A 6,810-nucleotide genomic window follows, 5' to 3' on the forward strand; every position below is an offset into this window, starting at 1 on the left:
ATGCGTGGGAGAGGTGGAAATGGCTTCATCCAGCTCTAGGGAGCAGGAAATTTGCACTCTCACTGACCTGTGATCAAGCACCTCTCCTTTGTCTCAGGCTTCCTCTACTCCTGCCTCTACTTTGTCTGTATCCAAGCTGTCTTCCTGCCAATGGTTTTGGGGAACAGAATTCTTGTTCAGTCCCCTGTGAATGTTTTCACTCTTCCTCTCTCTCTCTACTTTTTGGGGGAGTGCTTTTCTTGCATGATCCCGATGCACCGCACTCTCCCTCTTTCTCTTTCTCTGTTCTCTCTCTGCACTAACAGTTCCCTACCCTCCACAACTTTTCTCTCCCTCAGTTCACCTCTCCACACCGTGTACCTGCCAAGTTCTGTGGCTCAAGTTTTGCAGTTTGTTGTGTTAATCCTCAGATCAATTTCCTAGGTGTTCAAAATGGTTTGGTGTTGATTTAGCTGTGTTTCAGGAATGTGACAGGCTCGGGGTCTCCTGCTGCTCTGCCATCTTAACTCCCTCCCTCAGTTCTCACAAATTCTTAACTCTTTTCTTAGGTCTCACTCCTCAGGATCCTTAATCCAGTGAGAAATCAAGTTGCTGAAAAATGAACTTATACTTCTCTGGGGTGATGGAGTGAAGAAGTAGTCATTCCTGGACAGAATTTTCCCCTGCTTTTACTCTGGTCCCTATTAAGTATACATTGATTTCATAATATGGAAGTTAAACATTAAGCTGTAAATGATCTGGACTAGTCTTATTTTCCATTATCTAAGTAGTTATTGCAACCCCATGATAAATTTCCATATTTAAGTAATCTCTACACCCAATGTGGGCTTAAAGTCACACCTCCAAGATCAAGAGTTGCATGCTTTTCAGACTGAGCCAGGTACCCTAAATGTACATATTTAGATTGGAGAATGATGCCTTAGGCAAAGGATACCTGCCACTGGCTAAGAGGGTGAGAAGGTTGAGGTGTATCAGATTCTTCTCCCAGAGGTGCCCGCAGAAGAAAAGTATTAGTCATGTCATCTTTGATCAGAAGGATGATCAGTGCAGCAAAAGTCCCAGCGCCATTGTTCCCTACAGTGAAGCTCTTTTAGTCTACAGGACCATTTATATTTAGGACAGCTAGGCATGGGACCTTCAGTTGGAGCTTTCCAGGAGGGGTGGTGGAAGAAGCTAAACAAGTTCTTGCAAACACGGGTGAAATTCTGAAATTTGCAGGCTGTAACTCTACTAATGAGTTAAAAATCAACTGTTTTGCTGGCTGATAAATGACTTCGATATCAGTATTTCAGGAGTAGGTTTCCTGCTAGGTTTGCCTACCAGGTTGTTGCGTTGCCCAAAGGAGGTGGTATTGGGATTGATGCAGTAGCTCTCCAAGGACTTCTCACAACAGCATGACTATAAGTAGGCCCAGTGTTAGTCAGTCTGGAAGTTTTATAAGCTTGTAAAATTAATATCTTACTTTTTATAACTGATGTTGGAAAGTATTGTTTTGGTTAAGATATCTGAAATTTTTGTGGAAATACTATATAATAGGGCAGTTGAATGTGAATTGAAGATTAGATGATGAACCTAGTACTATCACCAATTTTACACATTGATATTGCTGAATGTAGGTAAGAAGATACTCATTACATAGTTACTCAAGTAAATAAAACTAAGAGGGTTTAACATGTAGGAAAGAGGAGCTACTCTTCCTGAGAAATAATAAAGAGCACACCTAATTCAATTATATATAATTGTATATTCAGTATAGCTCTGTGAATTAATAAAACAAGATTCATCTCTGAAAAAAATATAGTAGACACTTTTACATGAAGCAGTATATTACAGTGGTTAAGGGCAGGGACCCTAGAGCCAGACTACCTGAGTTTAAATCCTATTGTAGACTCGGGCAAATTATTTAAGCTATCTGCCCTGTTTCCTCTGTGAAATATTTCCTCTGTTTTATCTGTAAAATGGGGATATTTCTAGTACCTATCTTATAAAGTTGTTGAAAGGATTAATGCGTATAAAGCACTTAGGATAATGCCTGGCATATAGCAATGATGATGAAGAAGGAGGAGGAAGGAGAAGAAATAGATGCCTTCTCAGGAATGGAACATTATTCCTCAATAAAAAGAAATGAGCTATCAAGCCATAAAAAGACATGGAGGAACCTTAAATGTATGTTGTTAAGTCAAAGAAGTCAGTTTGAAAAGACTACATACTGTATGATTGCAACTATACGATATCTGGAAGAGGCAAAGAGTAAAAAGATTAGTGGTTGCCAGGAGCCTGGGGAGTGGTGGGGAGGTAGGAGAGGGATGAATAGGTGGAGCACAGGACATTGTTAGGGCAGCACGCTACGGTAATGATGGGTACATGCGTTATACATTTGTCATAACCCATGGAATGTTCACAAACAGTGAACCCTAACGTAAACTAAAGACTCTAGTTAATGATATTGGTTCGTCAGGTGTACCACACTAGTGCAAGGTGCTAATTGGGGAAAGTATACCACAGGGCAGAGGGAACATATGTGTATTCTCTGTACATAAAAAAAAAAAAAAAATTCTCTAAATTTATTTTTAAATTTATTTTTATTGTTAAAAAATATTGGAGAAAAAAATGCTTATTAGATAGAAACATGAAAAGCAATAATTTTAAGAAAGCATCTTTTGGGGTTTTTGCTGAATGTGCATAACATAGTGAGTTTGATGACTGGTATGGCTGGAACTTTGCAGGTAAATTAAACAGTGATAGAGAAGTGATCTTTTTTTTCTATGTATTTTAATTTTTATATGAATGGAGTGAATTTTCTGAGTCACAGAGTGGAGCATATCTGCATTTTGGCCATCCTGGCGACTCCTAGGCAGAGAGCCAGTCAAGCTGGCGTAATCTGAGGCAACAGGGATGAGAGGTCCGCCTCCCACTTCCCAAGTTCGTGTCACCAACTGGTCCAAGTCAGAAGCCCAAGTAAGAACTGGCCTTTGTTGGCAGGATGCAAAGAAAGAGTATGAGGTTACTGCTAAAACTGGTTTCTGGAATTGGGAAATGGCAAGCTAAAATTTCAGCTAAATAAAATATGAATAAGGTAGTGTTTTATAATATTCCGTTATTGTAACAGGCTGGGCAATTACAAGAAAACAGTATTATCCTGAGTAAAGAATGACTTGGCAGTGCTCAGGATAAAAGATTACTTACAAAAGTCCTCTCTGTTTCTTCTGTTCTGTTGGCAGAAGTAGTGGCTGAAAATGACCAGACTGACTTGAAAATAAGCAGGCTCAGCAGCACAGCCATTTGGGGAAATGCATCAGGGCTGACGCAAGGCTCAGAAAGAAAGGATCTTGACATAACCCATTTTCATGTATTACTTTCCAGAAAAGCTTTCTCTGCTATTTATAGGCACATGTGTTATCTTGGCCCTCTGGGAGCAAAAATTTATATATTTGACCAGAAGAGTTTTGCTAGTAGGCAGTTTCCTAAGAGAAATAGGACATTTGTTTATTTGTTTTACTTTTGGCTTAGCTAAATAAAAGCTGAAATTTTGCAAAAGCAGACTAGAGTTGTTTAGTATCAGGCAATTTGTAGATGTAAAAATGTGTGGTTGTGTTTTCATGCAATTGTCATTATGTAACACGATAGAAATGAGGGCAGCCCACAGGGTTGAGTGCTGCATCCAGCACTCAAGGGAAGGGAATCTGGATTGGGTGAAGTGAATGTGTGGAAAAGAAAACAAAATGTCCTGCAAAGAGACTAATTAGGAGCCAAATGCGTGTTCTCAGATCATCCAGGTGTTTTTCCTTTTTGCCTCTTCTGAAGGATTTACTTTTTATATCATGTTGGAAAGACGTAAGTGAAACCTAGATACTTCTGAAGCTCTTTCTTTTCCTCCCTGGCTCTTAACAATGTAGGTTACTTGACTCACTTCCTGTCTCCTTCTGAGTTTGCAGGCAGAAGATCTGTGGTGATAGAGCCAGTCTGGCTATGCGTGTTGGGAAAGGGATGCTCAGAAATCGAAAAGGGAGACTTGTCTACTCCTTTTACTGAAATACTACTAATGCATGTGGCACCCATGTTCCAAAGAAACTATAGATGGTGTTTTCTCAATTGATCCTGGCAGTTTTAAAAATAAGACCCAGTATAAACAGACACTGATCTTTTGATGAGCAAACAAGAATGTAAAGAATTCTGGAGGGAAATAAAAGTTGTTTACTGTTAGGATATTGATTGAGAAAACTAAATGCCACTAGGGCTCTTATCTACTCTCTGATTGAATTGCCAGTATTTCCACTATTGAATTTGAACAATTATTTTCTCTAGGGCCCCAAGTTATTATTTTATCACTTTTGGCACATTATTTTGTTATGTTTCAATATGGACTTGTCCATGGTCTTTATATGTACAGGCTGTTTTTTTTTTAAATATATAAAAATCATTTAATCAAGTGTGATAAAATAATAATTACAGTAAATTTAATTGCTGGATACCTCAATTTGGTAAGCTGAATAGAGATATAGATTAATATGAAGTTTTAAATATGGCATCTGTAAAAATTCAAATTCAAGGAAGACATGTTAGAGTCACTCTCTTGTTTCAGGTGCTTTAAATAGCCTTATATGACTTCAAGGGCTTGTTTTTAGTTTTGGTAATTTTTGGCTTTAGTGGCAGGAAAAAATACCTCTGAGAGAAGAAACAGAAAGAGAAGGGAGAAAAAAGAGGGTGTAGGAGCTAAATTTCGATCTCTCTTTGGCCAGAGTTGGCAATTTTCTATTATAGAACAATATTTAAATTTTCGCAGGATTCACTGAAGGCATTGCTAGACAACAAACAACTACTGCAGATATATTATAGCTTTAATCTGGTTTATTAAGCTTCTCTCTAGACAATTCATTTTTCTGAATCAGAAGACCAGTATTCTCATATTTGCTATCATGTTGAAGCTGTTCTGTTTGTTTAGAAATTTCACACAGGGCATATTTTTTCGTATGATATTATTTAACACAAGTTATATTGTTGTACCTGTGACTGCAAACATGACCCTTTTTATTTTTAGTGTATTAGTCAGTTTAACAATACTCTGCTTGTTCTCTTTTGAAATCCCAATTTTCTAACTCAGAAGCCCAGACCCTGGGTGCACCTTCAAGGCTATCAACACTGGATCCCTTTTTGGAAACTCGGAAATCAGAATTAGCAGTTTTATCATTGAGAACCTCCTGTTAGAATGTGCCTATTAGTCCTAGATTGGATCAGCAATGGATAGTATATAGGAGAGGGCCCTTTATACACTTTGGCCTAGGCTGGTATTTTTGTCTCTAGCCTTGTCCTCTACTGTAAGCAGGTTCGCCAGGATGTACACTCTGAGATGGAGCCTTTTGTGCATTAGGTTTATTGAGAAGTGTTTTTAGAATCAATACCTGTGGGAGTAGAGTGGTCTTGGCAGAGGAAGAACCTGAGTTGTGCTACAGTTACAACAAAGGCCTCATCTGCTCCTTGAGGGGGTGCTCTGGGGCTGGGGTGACCATTCAGAGTTGTCCTAATTTGGGGCAGGAGGAGTGGGCCTTACATCCTTGTGCTGATAGTCATGGTCGAGGCTGCCCCAGGAACAGAGCATGAGGCTCTGTGGGTAGGAAAGGCAAACCCATCGACAGAATACGTCTATTACAGACAAGGTTAAACCACCCTTCTCCAGGATGGAGAGGGTCCAATAGACTCAACTTGCCCTAATGTGTCTGGTTGATTGTCTCAGGGATGGTGTTGTATCGGGCTCAGTGTGGGTTGCTGTCACTGGCAGGTTGGACACTCACTCAGAAGCAGCAGTTGACAGACTGGTCTTGGTGACCTCCACTCCTTACCACCACTGATTCTCTTCATGTACCTATTGTGCCAGCCCTGAGGTGGCAATGAGAGACCAGCTGATGCCAGCTGGTTGAGTCATTCTGTCTACTTTGTGTTTGCTCTTTTGTGGTGGATGTTCTCTGGTGGCATCAACCTCTGATTCAGTGATCTTCACACACTTTGTACTCATTCCATAAGTGCATCCACATGTCTCTTCCTCTGACCTCCCAATTGTTTTCCTGCCAGGCTCTTCCTCAACCAGCTGAAGGTTTTGTCACCTACCACGAGTCCATGTGTATTCTGACTTTAGGCTTCCTCCTTCCTCACAAAGTGGGTGGTGAGGAGTGGTGCCCAAGGCTGTGTCCATGAGAAGGATGTCATTCCCTGCTGCCTCTCAGGGCTGCCGCACATAGGGCTGTGATGTGGCAGCAGTCTCTTCTTGGCTTTGTATTGATATACTGAACTGATCAACATGAAAACGAGGCTTTGTTTCTCCTTAGTAAGATGGTCTCAAATACCCCTTGGCCCCAATGTGGCTACAGGTGTGAGCTGAAGAAGAGGCATTGATGCCACAATGGGGATGACATGATGTTCAGGTCACTCGCTTGTGAAGTTCACATATTCTCTCTGGCCCTGCTCATGCCTGATCCCTTAGTACCATTTCCTTTTATAGTGGATTGCTGATGGCTCCACTTGGCCTCATGACTTGGTTGGTCTGACAAAGCCAGCTCATCATAGGCAGTTTTGGCTGTCTGGTCAGCTGATAGGCTATGATCAGACACTCCATCTCTGACAGGGCCAGTAGTATGCCAAGAGCTGTCTTTCAAAAGACATAACTGTCTGCCATAAAAGGCAAGGCTTTGCTTTAGAACCTTAGCGGTATAATCTCTTGTATGGTTTTGCCACAAATACCACAGGTGTCTTTTTTTTTTTTTTTTTTTTTTAATACCACAAATACCTCCAATAGCATAGAGTTTCTTGAGTTGTATA

General features: G+C 40.4%; 1 pseudogene; it reads left to right on the forward strand.

Moving 5' to 3' along the window:
- Positions 1 to 405: 405 nt before the first annotated feature.
- Positions 406 to 2,506, forward strand: LOC124507382 (2-iminobutanoate/2-iminopropanoate deaminase-like; annotated as a pseudogene).
- The last annotated feature ends 4,304 nt before the right edge of the window (positions 2,507 to 6,810 follow it).

Source organism: Lynx rufus, unplaced genomic scaffold (assembly GCF_022079265.1).
Source record: "Lynx rufus isolate CCGP_SWC_20201006 ecotype Redwood Valley unplaced genomic scaffold, mLynRuf1.p SCAF_12, whole genome shotgun sequence".
In the NCBI taxonomy this organism is placed as follows: domain Eukaryota; kingdom Metazoa; phylum Chordata; class Mammalia; order Carnivora; family Felidae; genus Lynx; species Lynx rufus.